Here is a 22,602-nt window from a genome sequence, read left to right as displayed (position 1 = left end):
TAATGATATATGTTTTTTTAAAGTAATAGGAAGCAAACGGGCAGGAGGCTCATCTGATAATACGCCGCCCATAGACACTCACATTACCAAACGCAAGTGCGTTACCAGCCATTTAAGAATTGGTACGCTCTATTCTTGAAGGACTTTAAGTCTAATTCGTTCAGACATACTTTAGTGGGCAGCTAGTTCTACATAGTTGTAAAACGACGTAAATCGAGGTGATACAGATGGTATTTTGCTTTTCGTTCATACGGTAAAGAAAAACGTCGATAAACCGCCTTTTAATCGGGAAAGAAGTTTTTTTGCCGACCACGTGTATTAGGCATACTTGTTAAAAAAATGTATTAACCTCCTTAATAGGCCATCAATAGCGGCAACATCCGTAGCGCTGTTGTGACCCTGTTTTATTATTATAAATCATTAAAAAAACTTTATATATTAAAAGGGTATCACAAATCTTTTTAATAAACTTTGTAAACTTAAGACCACAACATGAAATTCAACAATCACCGTTTTGGACTCGTTCCAATATTTCTTCTGACGGAACCTATAGTTTATTTCCTTCGTGTATTTTCAGAAACTTAATCGTTAAAGTTAATTATAGAAAATAGTTTAAAATATAGGCAAAAATCAAAATTGTAATGCTAAAATGTTAAAAAAATTATGGCTTATTTTGGGCAAGGAATTACTGATTTGTTTTAAGTTATGTTTTTAATAGGTATGAGATCTTATAACTACTATACTATTTACATTTTTAAGTTATAGGGGGCAAACAGGTAGGAGGCTTACCAGATGCTAAGTGATACTGCCGCCCATGGACACTTGCATTGCCAGAAGGCTCATAAGTGAGTTTGCGGATTTTTAAGAATTGGTACGTTCTTTTCTTGACTTTTATAATAATATAAATTGAAATCGACAATTGATTCTGAAAACTAAACTAAGCTTCAAAAACTTTAATAGTGTGTTAGTGATTCTATCACGTAAAAAAAATCTCAAAATGATAAATAAAAATTGTGAAATATGCGATAAAAATTTGCGTATGAATCGAATACGAATGAGAAATAAAATATTTAACCTTTTTTGGTTAATTCGGTGAAAAGGTAAAGATTTCAGTTGATAATTAAATTTATTGATCTAACACAAAAAAAGTCATCACGTTAGATTGTTTGTCTTTTTATAGTTATATGTCATTTAACACACAAGTATCCAATGATAACCTTCTGGTATGCCTCGGCAATTGCACTGTAAAGATTAACTGACTGATAAGATATTTTTATTTGTTTATTTTATTATGTAAATAGCAAAGCGCTGCTACTTTGGCCTTATATAATATTTTATATTGCGTCTTATCAGAAAGAATACTAAGCTTGTTATGTACTGTAAGAATCCGTTGCCACCAGTGCTCACTTATGGTTTTGAATTCTGGGTCCGTAGCAAGAAAGACGATCGATCCACTCTCTTTAATTGTAAAGATTGATTAAGGGCATGTCCTATATATCGACGATAAGCACAAAGCTTCGGGGTCTTGTTTTATAATACACGACAGAGTCCTAGCGGGAATCGTTATTTCTCACGATAAAATATTGGCTGCCTAATGGGGTTACGACGAATTTTGAGCAAGCAGTGGCGAAATTCCTGTCGGTAACAGTGCGTAAATTCGTGGCCAAACAAATTAAAGGCCGGTATAAAAGCCAAAGGTGGCTATTTCGAATATAATATTTTTTACTTTAATAAATATAGTAGGTACACATTTTAATAATATTACATTACTTCATTTAAAAAAAAATGCATTAATTCATTTGGAACAGAGCTTATGACTGGACTAGGTAATTTTACAACTATTCATTAATAAAGGACACAGGACCGGTCTCCGGAGACCTCTTATGAATATCAGTCACCTAAGTATTTTATTACGAGCCATACCAAGACGCACAGTAAAATAAGTAAGAAAATAAATTACTGCTCGGAGTTAATAATTAGCTCGCAATTAATCATCATAATCCAAGTGAAGCTTAAGTCTACAAACATTTCAACAAATAATTTCCACGTCCTTTCAGCTAATAGACATTAAAGTTATCATAAAAGTAGATCAAACAGACATTCAAACTCAATATAATTTCGTCGTTCAAACTTTAAGTGTTTTCGTCAAGGAAATCGCTGTGCAGACGATAAACGCTACGGTGGAATAATTATTTCACCATTTATTACATGTCATAATTGTTTGAATTCTAAATCGGATATTTTATAAAAATAACATTAAAAATACATTCAAAACAGTTACTTGGGAACTAAAACATTCAATAGAATTTGAAAAATCTCCTGGAACTCTATTTGTATAACAAAAGTCATTAAAAAAAGTTACGCTCCTTACAGCGGGCCGTGTAAGTTTACGAACAATGAGGAGTTCACATTAACAGTTTTATCAGAGTTTAGAACATTATACAGTCTACACAATCTGTTTAAATTAGGCTCAAGAGGAAAATGTTACACTGGACACTTGAATAAAAGTATTAACTTTAGTTATACCTAGGTAACACTGAAAATGTTTAGAAAATCGGCTTAATGTAGAAAGTTGCCAATACTTTTATTGTTTTTCTATGTAATCTCCGTTCCTCTCTACACATCGTTGCATTTGATGGAACCACTGAGAAAAGTAGTGGGCCCATTCTTCCTTAGGGGTCTCTTCTAGGCGTTTTGTATGCTTTCACTGCATCTTCAGGGCTCGTAAAGCGAATACCTCGAATTTTATCTTTAGCTCTTGGGAATAAATGAAAGTCACAAGGTGCCAGGTCAGGTCATCTGTATGCCGGATGACTGATTATCTCGACACCTGCCATAGTCAATCATAGGTTTTGCGGATTGCGCTGAAGCATTGTCATGGTGAAGAAGGATCCTGCTTCGAGGCCGCTGCTGTCGATTTTTTTCCGATACAACAGGCAAACAGCGATTGACATACCCGTCTACAGTAACTGTCCTTCCATCTTCTAGCACAACTGTCGTTGTCGTGAAATGACCTATTCGACTAAAGAATGAGGCAATCAACTTTTTTTCTTGACTTCTTCCTTTCTTTACCTTAGTTAGCCAAACCTCGATAATAAACACCCACTGAGCTGATTGTCTTTTGGTTTCGGGTTTGTAGCAATATATCCTTGAGAGCTTTCATCACCTGTGAGAATGTCAAATATAGTATTTGAGTCACCACTGTTGAACTTATCTAACATTTAGCGATAAAAGTCCATGCGAAGGTGTCCTAACACCTAAATGTTCGTGTAATATTTTTGAACTTGACTCATACCAATTTCTAGGCTTGCCCGTATCAGCTGATAGGTCACCCGTTTTTCCTTCGTTATTTTCAGTAGTCGCTCTTCGGATCATCATTAAGATTGCTACGTCCACGCTTAAACTCCTTAAACAGTGGAAATAGTGGAACGAGATGGGGCTTCATTAAGAAATGCTAATCGCAGCCTATCATAGCTTTGTTGTTTGTGAGTAAGCCCACAAGGCTTACTCAACAACAACGAAACGAAAGTCATAATAAATCATTGACTGAAAATTTTCTCGAATTAGGTTCATTTTCAAGTGTAACAAGAGTTTTAGATTTGCCACCAATTTACAAAAACAAATCACAAATGAATGCAATAAACGATATTAGGTTACGAAAGAGTTCTAAATTTGAAATTAAAAAAAAAAAATCATTAGCAATGTTCTAACTGGCCAGTTCTAAACATTTTTAGCGTTACCCACGTACATTTTATTAAAAAAATTCAACTAAGAGATGAAATAGTTGTAGTTACACGTTTTAATTGTTATGATTAATGTTAAATGAATAGAGACTAATTTAGTAATAAGTAAGTGGACCACGTGTTGCGCCATCACCGCTACCGTCTCTTTCAACTAACTATAATGGGTAAAAAAATCCACGGTAAACGACATGCTAGTAGAATAAAGAAATCATGGCTATGCAACGTTATGGAGGGGACCATTATTGCGAAGAGTTGCATCATCTGGTACAGGACAAGACAAGAGACTGACGGTGAACCTCCAGTAATGGAGAGGCACTAAAAGAATAGAATATATGTGTAACTACAGTAAGTAAAGCGAATCTCGTATATATTAAAATCAACGATTTGATCTCCTTTATTTAAAGACTGACAATACCAAATCCCGAGAAGTTACGACTAAATTAAGAAAATAAAAACTTCGCCCAAAGTGCACAGTTATTAAACGCATGGGCTTGTATATTGAAATGTATTTCTGTCTAATTGTAATGTTATAGTTGATATATGTCAGTTATCAGTGACACGAGTTATAATCAGACTGCGTTAATACAATTATAAATCTTTTAATAACAAAATAATCAAGTTTAGTAACGGTATTACAAATGTAAATATTACTTATTTTTAATGTTTTATAAATTGGCCAGTTAGATTTGTTATAAACAGATTCTTTTGGACAGCCGTGGCGTATATTTAGGGGCAGTTTCAAAGTTTCCAACGGCGACGTGCTTCATAAACTTCTATACACGTTTGGTGAGACACAGCCGTCGATGCTCCACTTTTTAGAAGTTTCGAATACAACATATTATGACGTGATATATTTTTGCATTTCGGAAGTGGTTCAAAAAGGTTAAGGTATTAGTATATAATTAGTCAATATTTTGAGTAATACAACGATAGTAGGTAGACACTTTGGTTAAATTGTATTACTCGGTATAGAATTGGAAAAGCTGGGCAAATAATATTTACATAAAGGGTTTGAGAATCTTTGTATAACGCATTATGCTAAAATCGATATACTTTTATATTGATCCGTGTTAGAGGTTAAGTATTTTCAACTCTAAGCGTGCGTTGAAGTCCCGACTTGCTCGTATGGTGAAAGAAAACATCGTAACAAAACTGGTATGCACCGCAGATGGCCAATCTTTTAAAAATAAAACAATTATTTAACCTCATTATATCGTTGCCTTTTATTAGCCACCAGGATATTCCTCTGTTGCTCTGTTATTCCAAGCCACAAGAAAATCAAGTATATAAAAAAATTATTATGTTTTAGAATTAGCATAAAATAATAACACAATTCTCAGAAAGAATTCTCAAGTTTCGCGGACTTATAAACTATCAATGAAATTTCTGCATGACTGATCGTTAAACTTTACAGGAATCTTGGTAGTTTTAAAATCTGCTGTTTAAGTTTGTGATGGAATTTTTTAGATTAGTTCATTAACGTTGGTGGTGAAACTATTGAACATGAGGTCTGCGGCTTATGTATTGATAAAATATAAGGTATATCGAGAATTGCAAGTTTTAATGAATTTAAAGGAGAAAACGAACTGGGGATTGGCCATGATTTAAACGGAGTGTACTTCTGTCTCTGTAAAGACGCTTGTGCTTGTGTAGTCTATCTATAAGGGGCCAGTCTGAATAATGATTTGACTGCCCTCGGCCTTCATATTTTAAGGACTACCAAGTATCCATTATTAAATTTAGCCCTTGACACAGGCTGTTTTAAAATATTTCATTTAGTTTCTGTTAGGTGTCCAGAAGTGCTTTCCTCACTTAGCGTTACCAGTAAGGGATCAAACTATTTACGATTTTTTAGCGCTTCATTTATTTTATTACAAGTTTTATATACATTTTAGTTTCGTTACTTTGAATATAAAAATGTAATATTGCCACTTATTATTTTGAGAGCTATACCAACGGACCATGGTTGATTACAACATATAAATGAAAACAAATGTATCGGCTTATTGGTAATCCAATTGTGATCGATCTAATCCAAGTCTGGGATAAGGAAACAAAATACTATAATTGGCTTTAGAAAAGTGATAGATAGGTATTATGTTACATTAATTCCATTACGGATGATCTGGAGGAATTATTTATATATAAATTGAATGCAATTTGTTAAAAAATGTTATGGTTCACCGAAGCAATTGAAAAATTAAATAATTAAAGAGTTGATAAATCGTGTACCGATAAAGCGGCATTATAAATTTGTTGTATAATTTTATATTTTTGGAATGTCGTTTTGATTGTATTTTAAAGATAAAGAGAAAGTTAAGGGCTAAACTTTTCGGTTATGGCAATATTTACATACATGTAAAAAGTATGCTTTACCGAAATCCTTTTTACCGTCATCCGTTTATCTTATTCAGGTGAAAGATGGAAATTTTGGCCACTTGTCTTTAGGTTTTTATAGATCACCAAAATCAGGTAATAACCAGGAAAACGAGTCGGTTATTTATTTAAATGCACCAGTTAATATTAACTGAAAATTTGCCTGCTTTTTTAGTCATGCACGCTGCAAAGTTTCGTGTTTATTCGAAGTGCGAATCCAACGCACCGTGCTCTCTATAAAAATATGGTTACCACGAACTGAACTCGCTCAACTGATAACTATAACGATGAAGTTTAAAAATAAATAAAATACGTTTTTTTTGTAGATTTCAGTTTCGATAATCAAATAAAAATTGAATTAATATTTTTTTTCTCCACGTATGTCCCTTACTACTATATACCGTTTAGATACCGCTTTGGCCATCGAACTTGGAAGAACTATAGCATTCGAAGAGAATACTACTTTGTCGTTATTTCCAAAGAAGTCTTGAAAAACTTAAAGTTGTGGCAGACGATTTCCCAGTTCACTAGTTTATAAAATCCTAGAAATTTGTAAAATTCCATAGAAAAGTTTCCAAATTTGTGTTTAAATATATAAATTTTACGAGCTATACAACATACCTTAGAACTGTAGTAGCTTGTGTGACAAAGACAGGCTCATTTTAAACAAGTTATCTGAAAAAAAAAGTACAATTTAATACATATTGAAGTGATATTCTTCAATTCAATCAGACACTAAAAGCGTTTATATTATTAACCAATAGACTTTCTGTCTATATTTAGCAATCGAACGGTGTAGGAAAATATATACGTAACCAGGAAATCTAAATGCTTTATAGCCAAAAAATCAACGGCGTATCTCAGGCACAGGAGGTTGACAGTGTTGTAAGTGACTTGTATAATGAAAAACAGTTACGAAACAGATCCTGAAATCCGTGAAAAGGACCATAAAAATAATAAAAAATATAATTTATTTTTTGCATGCGTTTACATGTATAATATTGTTGTGAAGATAATTGTGAATGGTGATTTTAAAAAATATATAGGGACAATGCCTCTTTTTATTAAGTGGGCTGAAAAGTTTGTAGACTATAATAGATTTTTTTTTTTTGATAGAATTTGATTTGATTATGCAACGATTATTCCGGTCTTACAATTTTTAGATATCATTTCATACATAGTATGATTTGCCTTTAGCCTCAATATAGGTTTCAGTTTCCGTTTTTACGTGTTCATCAGCCCAACCACGTCTGTCGAGCGACCATTCTTGCGTTTCCTACGCATTTGATTGATTTATTTGATTATTAATCGTTCACGATTAACATTTCATAACAATATTTTTGTGAATCGTTTTTGTACTACAATTGAAACTAAACCTACTAATATGTTGGTAACAAGACATTTCACACAGATATATATATACATATATATATCTTAATAAATTTCTTTATGAAAATAAATAAAAACAATTGATTCTTCAGTAATGTTGTTTATGTTAAAACAATAATACTATGGGGTAACTTCCACCTATCATTACCTGCCCTATCACCCCATTTCAGATTATATATTATTTTGTTTCAAATGATTTTTCGACGATACAAAGAAAGATTTATTTAGTACAAATCGCTTTAAAAAGATTATATTACCATTGTGTGTGAACTAATATTAAGGAATTAAATACAGTAATGTACACGTCAATAAATCAGTGACACTACAACCTTTTTATGTCTGGGTCTCAGATTTCTGTGTCTGATACATGTTTAATTGTTAATCTAATAGGTAAGTAGGTGATCAGCCTTCATGCAGCGGGACCCAACACCGAGCTGCTTGGAGTGTGGCGCAAGTGATGACACTGCACAGCAAACGTTGGAGGATTGTCCGCAGTGGTCTCAGCTACATCATAATATTTGTTTTGAGTTGGGTAGTAACCTTGCTTTGCCTTGTGTTGTAGATAAAATGGTCGGCAGTGACGAGGTATGGAATGCAGTGGTATCCTTCTGTAAGCATGTTATGCTACAGAAGGAGACAGCAGAGTAGCGGAGTAAATATAAGAGGATATGCCCATCTCCTACCTCCTATGTAGTATGTACTGCAACGGAGGTTTTTGAGTGTAACATGCTGTTGAAGTCCCCGTAGAATGCGACAGCGACCCCGGAGCCTCTGTAACGCGGCTTTGTAGAACAACTCGAGGTGGTTTTAGTGGGTATTGTTCACCATTGTCTCTGAATAGCAGAGATTTTGGCATGGGTCGAGTCCCACATACCCCTGCAACCTTTGAGGACAGGGGATGCGCAAATGCATTTCCACCTCAGATATAAAAAAAGGTGATCAGGCCGTCGACTTTTAGGGTCTCAGGCCAGCCAGTTTCATCACGATGTTTTCCTTCACCGTTTGAGAGAATGTTAAATGTGCACAGCCGGGGATCGAACCTACGACCTCAGGAATGAGAGTCGCACGCTGAAGCCACTTGGCCAACACTGCTCGCCGTACACTATAAACATTAATTATATTATACTACAAAGACAAAAGCATTGTTATTACGTTTGCATGGAAATGCTTCTAAAAAGTCTCAACGAATGAGATATGAAACGTATAAAAGATATTTAGGAATGTAATCTAGCAACACAAGAGGCTAAATTCTTTAAGTATTATTTTTTAAGAATTTGTATGAATAAATTTTTCTATTCTTGCAAAAGTAATAAATCTTTTATTAAATATATGGGATTACGAAAATCTGTGAACTAAACAAAAATCTATTTCGTCTATGTATGAAACTATGTAACTGATTTTATAATTTTCATACTGAAGTAGAATTTTTTTATGTAACTATAGAAAAACCGAAGTGTACAATATAATTAACGATTTCTAGACCCTTGTCCGTTCTTTTGTAATTTTTATCCTTCGAAACTATGCTGAACTTCATCCAGACAAATCTCAAGCAATTTATAATCGACTTCAGAAACTCGTTTGAGAATTTATTCTACATTTATTAATGAGGACTCGAATACTAAGACAAGTCTTCAATTATTTAGCATTTTGTAGAAGGTAGTGAAAGCTATTTTAGAATATTCATTAAATAGACAATAATTCAACCCATAGCCGGTAATTAGTTGCTATGTGACGATGATATTTCGCATTATATACATTTAACTTGTTTTTCCTATTTAATTTCTTCCTTCATGATATTTTAATAGTATAGTATATAGAATATATAAACGAGCCTACGGGACGCCCTAAAGGGCAGTTACCGCAGCCAATGGACAATTATTTTAATAGGTGCTTTTCCAGCCTTTGAGGGAGGAGTATTCTGTATCTTTAAACAATTGGATGTCGAAACTCCAAGAGAATACCCACCGGGCTATTACACATTTTGCTAGTTTGCAAAAGAAAGTGTCTTGTGAAGCGGACCGTGGAATACTTCCAGCCATAAGGTGATGTTGATGAAATTTTGAATTAAAACCGCTCGTACGGTGTTTGTTAATTAGGTGTGTGATTTTTAAAATTAGATTTGCATTATTGTTAGTCTCGTGTAAGACAAGATTGTGTTTTTCGTTAGAAAAAAATAAATTTATTATTTTAAAAATAACATTATTTTTATATTTTTTGTTAAGTTGACGAATGTAAGTAAATCATAAAAGTTCGTGCCATATTAACGCCATCTATTGCTGCGATTATATGGCATAATCTTAAAATGATTAATTTTATAATATTGACATCTGGTATCCCTGCTTTTTAGATTTATTATCTGTGGAGTGTAAATATAGAAATAGAGTTTATTTTGTAGTACTCCTAAACTGGCATTCCGCATTCCGCTGGTATTTCAAAAAAAGTTGGTACCAAACAAAAATTATTTGAACATTACACGAATGAACTATAAAGAATCCAATATCTATATTTAGATCTCCATAAATCTGATCTATCCAAGTCCGAAAATAAGTTGACAAAGGAGTTAACACTCTGCTATTCTTTGTGTTCTCCTACAAAAAATATATAAGCGACCTTTATGTACAACTATTACAGTTCTAATATAGATTACATAATAAATTTTAATATCTTTATAGTACTGTAAAAATAGTGTAAAAATATACGAGATTTTACTTTAAGAAATCTTAATAAATAAGCAAAGGTCAGCACAAAGTGTCGAGAAACTGTTATTTCGTTTTAATGAGGCAGACTAGAGAACTTTCCTTGCATAAAACAATATAAGTTGTGACCTAGATGAACTGGTTGTATTCTAAAACGTCCGTCAGGGTTAGTTTTTAGCAGTTTTTGTAGGAGAGAGGAAAAACGCTTGTTCTGCCAGGCTTTAACTATACGCTTCTTGAAGGCTCCTCTGTATTCGATTGGGAAATACTTGCGAGTGAGAAATGGTTCAATAAATTCTTGGTTCTTGAATGAAATTCAAAGCGCTCTGCTTAAGAACGTCAATGATACGGCTGGAAGTTCTACGTATAAATTGTAGTTGATGTCGATTCCGATAAATACCATAACTATGTTAGTTCCTTAAATGACAATAAATTTGAATAGATAGACATCCCTACTCATCGGCAAATAAGACAGTGGATGAAGGCCGAGAGAAAAAGCCGGCGTAAAAAACTCTCGGTACTCGTAAATAGCAAATCATCAAGCAACACTTATTTTAAATATATATAGAAAATTAATTAAAAGTTGCCTGTCTAGCACTAGTCCCAGGCCCATTTACCAATGAGATAATCTTTAACTTTGTAGTAAGCCTTTTCAAACAGCTTTTCTTTACTACAATTCTTAAATTTATTAAAAACAGAGGTAAAAGAGCCTCTAGGATTTTATTAAAGAAGAATTTTCCATTTTCCCAAAAAAGAATTACTAACTTTAGATAGTCTAGTACGGGTACTACTAACTTTAGTAGCCTGTGTTTGTTCCGAGTATCAACATTGCGCATATGTTCTATTCTATAAAAGTAAATAGTAACTGTTGACGTAATCACCAAATAAGAAAATCAAATAATCTTTATTAATATTTTAAACAGTTAAGTTCAATTAAGTGTATTATGTGCAAGCCTGATTATTTTTATATGTTAACAATCTTGTTCTGCGATACAAATCTTAACATCTCTTATTGGAATATATGAACCGTCAATCTATAAGGGATCAGAATTCGTAACAGCCACTGTATTTCCTTCATTAATCTAGCGTCTGGCCCGAGGCATCGGTCAATCTGAAACGTCAAACCACAGCTCAGCACCAGATTGACAGCTGAATCTGCCTGAATTTCAGCTAAAATTCTAACACATTACTATTCTTTTTAAAACAAAAAACCATTTGATTGATTAACAGCTTTATTTTTATTTTGACATTAACTGGATGCAACTTTTAAATACAAACTATAGATTCGTTCAATATACAAAATATTACATTATTGAAAAATATCTTGAGGGTTTTTATTATATGTATACGTTGTATGTCAATGCCTGATTAATATATATGGATATGTAGTGTTGGACAACATATTTAAGTTTTTCAATAATAATTATTGTATGCGAATTCAACCCAAACCCAAAACATCTATATTCATATAGGTAACCAAGTACACTTATGAACGTCAACAGAAAAGATGTTAAATTCTAAATTTACATTTACTACCAGTTCGTCAAGGGCGTAGAGCGGGCGAAAAAAACTGGCAAAAAAAACTCTCCGCCACTCTTTTTAATCGCCAAGTTCGTAGTCATAAAAATGTTTGTAAGACAGAGCAATAAGTATTTCAACTGGAGCAAATCAATCTCAAAAACAAATACAAATTTAAAAACCAGATACAATTTCCAGACAAGGTGTGGTTTATCTTCTGGACGTACTCTTAGATTAGTTCTGTTTCGAGAATTATTAAACGTCACCAATTGTTTTAAAATCATTTGTATTTTTTTGAAGATACAACATGGCTTCAAGAATATATTGACTAGATAGTATCATTTATTCTTAGTATTAAATTTTTTTTATCATGGCTAGGAATAGCCTTAAACTTTCAAAGCAACGTATCATAATACAAAAGTTTTGTCAAACATATAATTCGTTTGAGTTTCCATGAACAAAATGATCGCTAAATACACTAAACTCACTATCACGATCAATTTGCAATTATATGTACATTATATTAAATCTTAGGAAAGCAATTAGTGTGTTTATTATTGTCTTTTGTTGATATTCTATGTTTAAAAGGTCTTGGGGTCAGCGGAAACGGACGAAGCGCAGAGCCAACAAAACTCAACGTCTCATATTTCCGCGACATGGAAACATTTCTACTTTTTCCCTATTATGAATCTTACTACCGAGTCATAAAGTCTAAGTTTGCGTACAAAGCAGAATTTCTTGAATCGACCCTAATTTGACTAAATCTTCAGCTGCTGAATGTAGCTAATAACAAAGTTGAACTGAAATTGAAACGTCTTCGCATTTTCTGCATTTTTAAAAAGGATTATAAATTTTATCTTTGTCGTGTAAAATATAGTTTGAATTTTCAGAATCTTATATAAACCCTTTATCTTGAACTTGTGATCACTTCATTTTGGCTTCCAAGAAGATTGTACGATTGAGGAATTTTAATACTATGGCTACCCTCAGTATATAAAATCAGTGTCACTACAATCTTTTTTAGGTCTGCGCCCCAGATTTCCGTATCTGTTTCATGATCATTTGTTAATCTAATACGCAAAAAGATGATCAGCCTCCTGTGCCTGACACGTTTTCGGTCTAAGGCAAGCCGGTTTCCTCACGATGTTATCCTTTACAGTTCAAGCGAATGTTAAAGGTGAACATAGAAAGAAAGTTTATTGCTGCACAGCCAGGCATCGAAACTACGAACCTACCCTAGGTATATACCTAACACTACACCCAACAAAGTCCATAGCAGATTCATCATTCAGATGCCTGTATACAGTTGACTACCTGACTTTGACTATTCCTATTAGGCAATTAGATCACGATGACATTAAAACATCTCCATATGTCAAACGGACACCAATGTTCTATGTATGTTACAGAATTCATAATATAATTTCCAACAGAAATGAAATGAAGTTTTATAAAATAACAACATTGATACTTAAATTTTCTGTAGTCGACATCAAAGTCATTATTCGGAAAATTGCGATCCATCTCCATTGGGAAAATGATTTATTGTGTAAGGAATTACGCGTATTTAGTGAATGTATTGAAATTGATTGGTTTGTTTCGATGGTAGCCTATACACCGAGAACTTTCAGAGAAGTTGAAAATGCTTTCTTGTAGACGTTGTATCAAACGTATAAGGCCATACTGACTCGCCAATAGTTAATATAACTCTACAAACTAACTATTTTTAACTTGAAAATTTATTTGCAAACTCAATATTTTTCTTTAATAAGTTCTGAACATTTGAATCTTATCTAAATGATAACGTCCAATAGTGTCCATTTTAATCTAATATATCTGAAAACTACGTAAACAAATGCATTAAAATTGTAGTATTGTAAGGAGAAATGTGGCTTCTTTACCATTGCTTAAAATTGTAAAAGATAACTGTAGTTGAACAAGTACTAGCATCTTCTCCTGGAAGATAAGCATAGGTGAAATGTACCACTTAAAAGTTTATATTCGATAATTAATTAAGTACGACTGCTGCGACGTGGCAACGATAGAACTATTCAACCAATAGGACTCGGAAGTTACTGAAAATTAAGTTCTTAATCAAACATTGCTTTGAGATGTTTGCAGTATTTTGATGGTCGGTCTACACATCTTGTTTGTAAAAATTACGTTAAAATTGTTTTAAAATTTTAAAGACGTCATTACAATATCTTATAAAGAAGTCAAATTACCGGAATTAAAACTGTCTGAATCCCAACAACACGAATATGACCAAGCGGGTCAATTATGAATATACATATTGTATATTAAATTTAATTAACAAGAGCCAAGCATTCAATAAACAAGAAAGTTCCAGCTTAAGTCTTTGTTAAAGTCGAGTGCAAGGACTCACACAAACGTCTCGTTTCCTGCTTCTAGTTCAGCACTTTGCACAAACATAAATGTAATGTAATTACTCTCATAGCATTATTTTCATAGTAATTTGGTGTATTTTCTTTAAGAAGTTGCTGAAGCAAAAAAAAACCAGTAAGGAGTTACACCCTTGGTTTTAGCCTCTGATTTTTACATCTCTTTCGTGATTATGATTCTAATATGCTACTAGGTAATTAAGTTTCTGTGCCACACACCTAATATTTGGCCACAACTCCTCCTGATGTTAAGTGATGCAGCCAATTGCTGGGCAAGCCAGTCTAGGAGACGCCTATTTAGCCGCCGCTTAGATAAACCCATGATAAGGGAAGATGGAAGGGGTCAAGGAGGTTCACTCCTCTGCTGTTTTTACAAGAAACAACGCTTCAAATCACAAAGAAGTGAGAGAAGACTCGGATGTCAAAGAAGGGGTGACACTCCAGCGTCCTTCGAGATGAGCACAGGTTTGAAAGGTGGACGCTAAAGCCACTGTCCAACACTACTATCAATACCAATGCCGGTAATTAAAACTGCTTTCAGGCAGTCATAACAGTTTATACCCAGCATAATTAAACGAAATATTAATCAACGCAGAAATAACGTCGACTTCAGTACCAAGCCTTCTAAGCGATAACGGTGCGTTTGATATCGCAATGAACTAAATTACATTGGTCATAATCATATGATATGATGCTAGCAGTGATTGCATATAGTTAATTATAAAACTGTATTTATATAATGCTAAAAAGTAATAAACTTAAAATGTTGATGATGATGAAACTTAGTTGATTGTTTTCTACCTTTGGACGAATAAGTATCGCAGTACAGCGAGGAAATGCTGCCAGCGTTAAAGGTACAATACTGCCACAAAACCTAACATTTTAAATTTGTTTTAATTTTATTTTTATTATTACTATGTTGATGAACTACTATTTCTGTACCACAAAGAACGGTTCGATGGCCGCCGATACACAATCTTATACTAGAATAATAAGTCCTGGAATAAAGACACACAATATTATCATCCGTAAGGATTTTGAGAAATTCTATTAGTTTGGGATCAAAGAGAGGTTAGACTGATGCTAATACTTTGCCTCACAATAGTTCTCAAAAACGCACTAAACACTCACTATAACATTATAAATAGTGGACGTAACTATTATCAATTATAATTAACAAAAAGGTACATATCAAAATAAAAATGTGTCTAACGTAACCCGAGTAAATATCAACAATGACTCAACTAATAAATGTGACGATCACCCTCATAAAAAAAATTAAATTGAAATTATGTATTTCGAACAATTTCTGTATTATAACTTTATGCCAACACAAAACATTGTGTTACCATAGTTAGAACTTGCAATCCTATTGAATACAGCGAGCTGGCGTGAAACAAGATGGCGATAGGCCTTAGTTGGTGTGTACGTATGAACGTACGTATTTATTTATATACCTCAAATAATTTGCACCTGAAAATAAAGAATATAATAAAAACGTTATTATAAATAAGGTACTCGTGAATTTATATCTAATATTTCTCGTGTTAAGACACAAATATAAATCTCTTCTTAATGTTTAAAATTTCTATGTTTTATGCAACTAATACATTAAAATCAAACTCCTGACCACGATTGCCAAATGAATATATAAATTAATGTAAATAATTCGTGTATTTATTTGTTAAAAAAATGTTTATTCTCCAAACGGCATAGGCCTTAACACCAAGTTTATGCAAATACAACTAAGTCTATCATTAATTTGTATTATGCAAATGCTGGTATCAATCCCTAATGCCGGGGTTATCGTTAGTTTATTACTTGCTCACCTTGTATTAACAAGGTGATACATTCAAGTATTATAGACTCTCACACGAGAATCTCCGTAGAACCAAGTAATAATCTTATAATTTTAAATATATTATTTGTAATAATATTATATCTTTAATTATCGTGATTCATGTGAAATTTTTACTTTTTGTTTTTCATGTATCCTTTTTTCAGTTTAATTTGTTTTTGTTCCGGTTTAGTTTTGTCTTAATAACTATGTTTAATATGTATTTTTGCATTTCTTGCCTATCTTATCTAATTTATTACATTTTTACTCATGTTAATATATAAATAAATAATATGGCATATTTTTTCCTGTTAAAGCACACGCTGGCTACTTAAACGTGGCATATAATTAAGATGTATCCAACAAAATTTATATGGTTTATTATATGGTTTAGTGCCTAATAATTTTTTTTATTGTTATTCAACCGCTAAGTCCACAAACTTGTCAAAAACTGAAATATTGATGATTTAAAATCATACGCCTGAGAAAGAACTCAAACTCAATCATTACATGTTAACGGTTACTAAGGCATTAACGATTGATATACCAATTCCGAATGTTCTACCAATGCTTAAATCGCTCGTTACCTAGCAATAATAAATACTAAATATCTATAAACTTGTTACTGATTATTATCAGCTAGTAACAGCCATTCATAATGTAAAATACGTTTTCATACTGACTTCGTATTATATTACACTCACAAAGCCCTAATCAAAGTAGACAATCTGTAATTAATTCTACTAATTTAATAATATATCGAGTATATGTATTTCCAATAATATAAAATTATGGAACTAGCTTTCTAGCTATATTGGATTTAAAATTGATAGAATCAAACAATACTAAATATAACTCAGCCACCGACATTTATTAAATATATTTTATAGGATAAAGGGAAAAGCGACTTGAGATATCTATGATGATGTAATACTACATATATATGAACGAGAACATAAGGGAGTCATAGCTTGTGTTTTTCGGATCATCGGTTAAAGCGAATCTTAAGCATAGCTTTAAAAAATAAACATTTACATTTATTAATGTAACACACAAACTAATAATAATTAAAGTCAAAATAACAACAAATATGGAAAGAAAAAACGGAATAAGGTATTATTATGAGATGTGAAAGACGTATTGCACAGCGATGGTCATTCTGCCAGAGACCACAACAGTTAGTAAGCCCGAAAAAATAATAATAGTTAAAATTGACAGTTTAACTAAAGAAGTCTTGTAAGGTTTAAGCTCCAGCATTAGTTTATCGAAACATAAACAATACATACATCGTGTTTCTTATGGAAGAATAATTTGATAAATGGGTCAATAGTTCCTTATTCTTTTACTAGATGGATCTGTTATAAAATTTCCTATTACACTTGATTTTTAAAGACATAACTACACATCACGGACCTCTTTAATAGTCTGTCCAGTGAACTGACAAAAGGTTTGCTTTAAATCAGTTGTACTAGAAATAGACTTATATAACAAACATGTATATTGTACTTCCATTAACACGTAAAGGTCAAATACGAAATGGATTTCTTAGAAATCATAATAATCTAATTCTTAGAAAGCCTCGGAATGACTATAGAAAAATAAATATCCTTTATAAAATCCAAATGGAATGTTTTAAAATGAACATGTCAATAAATAAAGATGGCCGCTGATTCCTTTCAGTGCATTATATAATATGAACTATTATATACAGTATTTACAATGTTATTATTCTACATAGTAATAATAATGTGCTCACTGCTCAGGCGCTAATTAAAGATTTAAGTTGTCTGCTAGTAGATAGTAGCTGGTGTTTTCCTAGCTCAGCGAAAAGTATCGCAATACAGCAAAGATGCTACCAACATTAAAAGTACAGTTTTTAAGTTTGTTTTAGTTTCATATTTATACATTTTTAATTAAATAATTAATTATTACAAATACAATTAAAACAAATTTTAAAAGTTTGGTCCCTGTGGCAGTGTACCTTTAACACCATAAATTATTTAAGTTTGAATTATCTTTATTATTACTATGTGGGTTAAGAGAAGTGTAAATACTGTATATTATATAAATTAATTATTGAATTTGTATATTTGTGTGTTGGAAATATTTACATTATTGTAAAGAAGTCTTTAAAACAACAAAATGTTGCTTATTCTTTGACTTGCAAAGAATTTCTACATTGCTAAATATTGCATTTGGTCATTAGAACAATTTCAATTGCATAAAATAAATTAATAATTATAACATTAAACCTACTTTTCCTTTGCAACAAATCCTTCCAGAACCTGGCCTTCCCGTCATTTAGAAATGTATTTTTTATGCTCCGAGAAAGGAATTAATAGTAGGTATGAAAATTACCTAACCTTACACAAATCCTGGAGTCTGGATTGGAAATTGAATCGTTTTATCAACCCAGCAGTAGAGAGTGATGCTTTTATTCATAACATAATTTACTTGACCTACGCTTATATGTCCCTCAGATGGGGCAGAAGTATAGATTTTTTTTTCATTTATGGAAACTTTCCATATAGTCAATATTTATAGATCAACCGAACACTATCATTTGTCAACTGCTATTCATTTTTCTGATAGTAAAATAAAGACAATTTATAAGATACTATTTTAACATAAGATATTACTTCTTGATTGAGCGACCCGAAGCCTGTAGAGTATCCATTACCTTTCTGATTTAATTTCGCATATCGCGTAATATAGGTCCCTAAAGGACCTGAACCATCCGTCGTATTACAAGACCCTTTCTATGAGATCATGTCGCAGCTGAGCCAGATCATTTGGATCAATTGTTTATCAGTTGTGGATCATTAGTCCATAGACGGAAAAGTTATGAACATATATATTATATTATACACGCCAAATTCCAAATTCAGTTGAACAGTTTTTCATTGTCATAAAAGAATTACATGTGTAGCTACAACGCCTGACCTCAGAACTATCCTTCACGTGGAATTATTTTTTAAATACAGTGGATTGCAGGAAGATATTACATACTCGAGCTTTTTCTTTACCTTTTTCACACTCGGGCGTTTTCTTTCCCCCCTGTCAAAACAATGACTATTAAAAAGAAAAAACCAAACACGAAGTTTTTATGATTCATGCAACTATTTCTAAAAAGAAGCTACTAATTTGTTTCAATATCAGATTTAATGAGTTAGGTTAGGTTTCATTTCATTTCATCTCATTAAATTTCATTTTCGTTTCATATCAATAAAAAAATTATATTGAAGACTTACAGGCATAGTTCCCTTTGCTTACCCAGAATGGGTGAAGAAAACAAAAAAAATCGCATTTTACGGTTGGCGCCGTAAAATGTTATTGCGAGTTTAGTTGTTTGTTGCACAAAATGAGTAATTTCGACGATATTTTATTTCAATTAACACCACCCGAACTCAGTATAATTGCACAAAATCCTTCGGAGAACATTTTACCGGAAAAGTCAAAAAGTCGGAGACATATCTAGGAGAGTGGAGAGAAGAGAAAAAAAGCGAATAGTTTTATTCAATTGCCTAATTTTTTCGCAACTGTATTAAAAATAGTTGTTCAGTACAGGTGCGGAACTGTCATTGCAACTAGTTTCGACTGTCAACTCGGGTAGACATTTGTCGGAACTCTTTGCAATGACAAGCTTGCGCACTTGTAAAGAAATATACTATTTCGAGTTTTGGGTAAAAGATATAGATTGCATGTTGCAATTAAACAACATTCATCGCAATACGGATAAATGAACGTGTTATACTCTTTCCAGGGTCAGCTCCTTCAACTTGACTGTGTATAGCTTTATGTTTTATACGGTTTTGAATTAACAAATGTTATGAGTACGATTTTGTGATGGTTATACGATTCGGATAACGATTTTGTGATGCCCAGTTGGCGTGTGACTTATCAAAGCTCAAAACACGTTTGAAACTATGTAGTTCAAAAATAAGTTTATTTGCAGTTATCCGAAATGTTGAAAGTTATTCCGTAAACAATTTTTGCAAAGTTTATAATGATATCAGTTTCACTGACTTTTAGAGCAAAATTTTTGCTGATTCATTTCTCAATTGCTTATTTGAATTTATACATATATTTCGTACAATAAAAGTCAAATAAATAGATCGTAACCACACCGATTATCCTACATAACAAAAACATATTTATAAACCTAAATCTTACAACTAACGATATAGTGTAACTAACATAGATTATTGAAAAGTAAATGTAATTGAATGCATATGGACCTAGTATCAGAAATAAATCAAAAATTTTGCCTTTATTATTATATATTTTGTAGGAACTATGATATAACGATTTAAATTCAATTAACTCCAGTTAGTGTTTGATTACATAAGATTTATGCTTCGGTTCAGTAGACCGAAAGGTTTCCTTTTCTGTTCTTTTTATTATTCTCTTGTTATCGAAAACTGGTAATAATTATTAATTAAGAGTACTTCCATTATGTATTGAAGAGTTACGTGCCGTCAAATAACTACCAAAAAAATATATGTTTACACTAAAAACTTTAAATAAAAAAAACATTTAACAGCATGCATTTTACATATATACCTTCTTGTTGTTCATATATCACTTTGCTTTCCATTACATATTAGTGTTATCAAAGGCTCTATAGATGTTTGATCAAGCCACTGTTTGCAAGCCTTTGAAGTGCCCTCAGTCTTAAGTAATATGCTTGATATACAGTGCTATCATACAAGATTATGCTATGTGATAATATTATGAATTATTTAGTATTTTCATATAGCATAAACAGATGTAATGATAACAACATATTTCTTAATTTTTTGTGCTTTAAAGCTATGTGCAGTATCGCCTTTTTGTGTGTGGAGAAAAGAGAAAAAAGTGTGTGTCAGTGTAACCACTTCAGTACGTTTTTTTTTTTGGAATGGGCTTTTATCTTGACTAGCAAGGGCGTCTTCTGTGAGACTCAGACTCCTGCTTGGGCCATCACGGAGTGGTCACTGATAAATCGCCTCAATGGCATTTACGGAAGCTCACTAGAGTGAGCGAGGTAGGAAGCAAGGAACCACGTCTTCCACGGCAAAGGCGGTTTTATACCCTAGTCTGAATTTGCTTTGCACGTGTGGCTTTGATTGAAACATCCTGATCCGTTAAGACGTGTCAGGGTCTCCTACGAGCCCTTTTGTCGAGAGCCTGTCCGAAAAGTCTTAAAGTTGTAAATATAATTCGGTCGGAATAACTTTGATAGCGCATGATAGGATATTTATTTATCGTAGTGATTCCAACGGTATATTGTGATCTATGAGGTCAAAAGTACGAACCCCAGTATAGTACAGTAAAGAAAAATGAGTGGCAAGAAACTGGCATGTCTTAGATTCAGAAAATTTTCCCTATTATAGGAGTTCCAAATTCAAACCATGATTCATTTCAGTTTCCCGTTTTAATTTTTTTTTTCTTTACGTCATTCTATAAAATGGAAATCATGAAATATCGCGTTATTTACGAGTACGAGTTCCACCGTGGCACCAGTGCTGCAGAAACGGTTTGAAGGATTAATGATTTAATGATTAATGATTAATGGCGCCTGTGTCGTAAAAGAAAACACAGTGCGTTATTGGTTCAAACGATTTCTTTCTGGAAATATCTCTTATTTTATAGAAGCAGATCCAAGTAAATTGCTCCGTAAAATTGCAAGGTAAAAAATTCAAGTCAAATGGGGCAGTCGACACCGTCCCCAAAGATTTTATTGATTCCCATCTGAATGTATTTTTTTAGTAAAGGATCATACTTGGTTTATAAAATATATATTTTTTTATAACCCTGCTTTTTGTTCCTCCCAATTTAATTAGGACCTAATAATTAATTAAAAAAGGACGCGTCGGATCCCTTTAAGAAGTTTTATCAAATATACTCGAGTAAACAAAAACTTTAGGACTTTTATTTTTCGAAAAATTATGACGAACAGAACCTTTTAGTCCTTTTAGAATTCAGTTCACTACAGGTGCCTTAGATTTACAAACTCTATTACGATTGTTTAAACCAAATTAATAAGTACTTTTTCTTAGAGTCTCTTCCCTTCTACATAGCAGGACCTCATTACCAAATTGTAATATTCTAATTAACCCAACTAACGTGTGTTGTTTGTATATCATACAATTTGTCAAAGCTCAAAACCACAGAGCCACGCGTTTATTGCCGGGTCAGCATTAGAACAGTCTAAATACAACTCTAAACTTTATGCCACTAGCATAAGACCTATATCATCTCCATAATTGACACTGCATAACCACTCGATATTCAACTTTATTGCACTGAAATAAAGGCGTTATGCATATATTCAGACTCAATTTCCATGTAAATCATGGAAGTCGAGTCGAATCCAACCGCAGTGGTTTCGTCGAAGTTCGTAAATTGATTATGCATAATGTTATATAATCTACTGTCCATTGATCCATCCTTACATAGATGTAGAAAGAAAGAAGAGAGAAAATGAACTACATAAAAGTATTTTTGAAGTGAAACTTCTTTATCGGCGTTGTAAAAAAAATACCGTCACATTTTATGGTTACGCGTCACATTTTGCCGCTACGCGCCATAATATTTTTGTCTCTACAACGATTTATTCGAAGAGATTCGAAGCCATTAATAACAAAAATATATAATAA

At 32.6% G+C, this 22,602-nt stretch overlaps 1 protein-coding gene across 1 annotated transcript in view; it reads right to left on the bottom strand.

The window, feature by feature from the left end:
• Positions 1–22,602, bottom strand: part of LOC123714622 (connectin-like) — a 176,456-nt gene that overhangs the window by 91,248 nt on the left and 62,606 nt on the right. The window contains exon 2 of the mRNA XM_045668972.1: positions 6,741–6,794. The gene's annotated coding sequence lies outside the window, so the exon portion shown is untranslated. The remainder of the gene's footprint in view (positions 1–6,740; positions 6,795–22,602) is intronic.

The sequence above is a fragment of the Pieris brassicae genome, chromosome 9 (genome assembly GCF_905147105.1).
Source record: "Pieris brassicae chromosome 9, ilPieBrab1.1, whole genome shotgun sequence".
Lineage (NCBI taxonomy): Eukaryota > Metazoa > Arthropoda > Insecta > Lepidoptera > Pieridae > Pieris > Pieris brassicae.
This window is presented reverse-complemented; position numbering and strand designations above follow the sequence as displayed.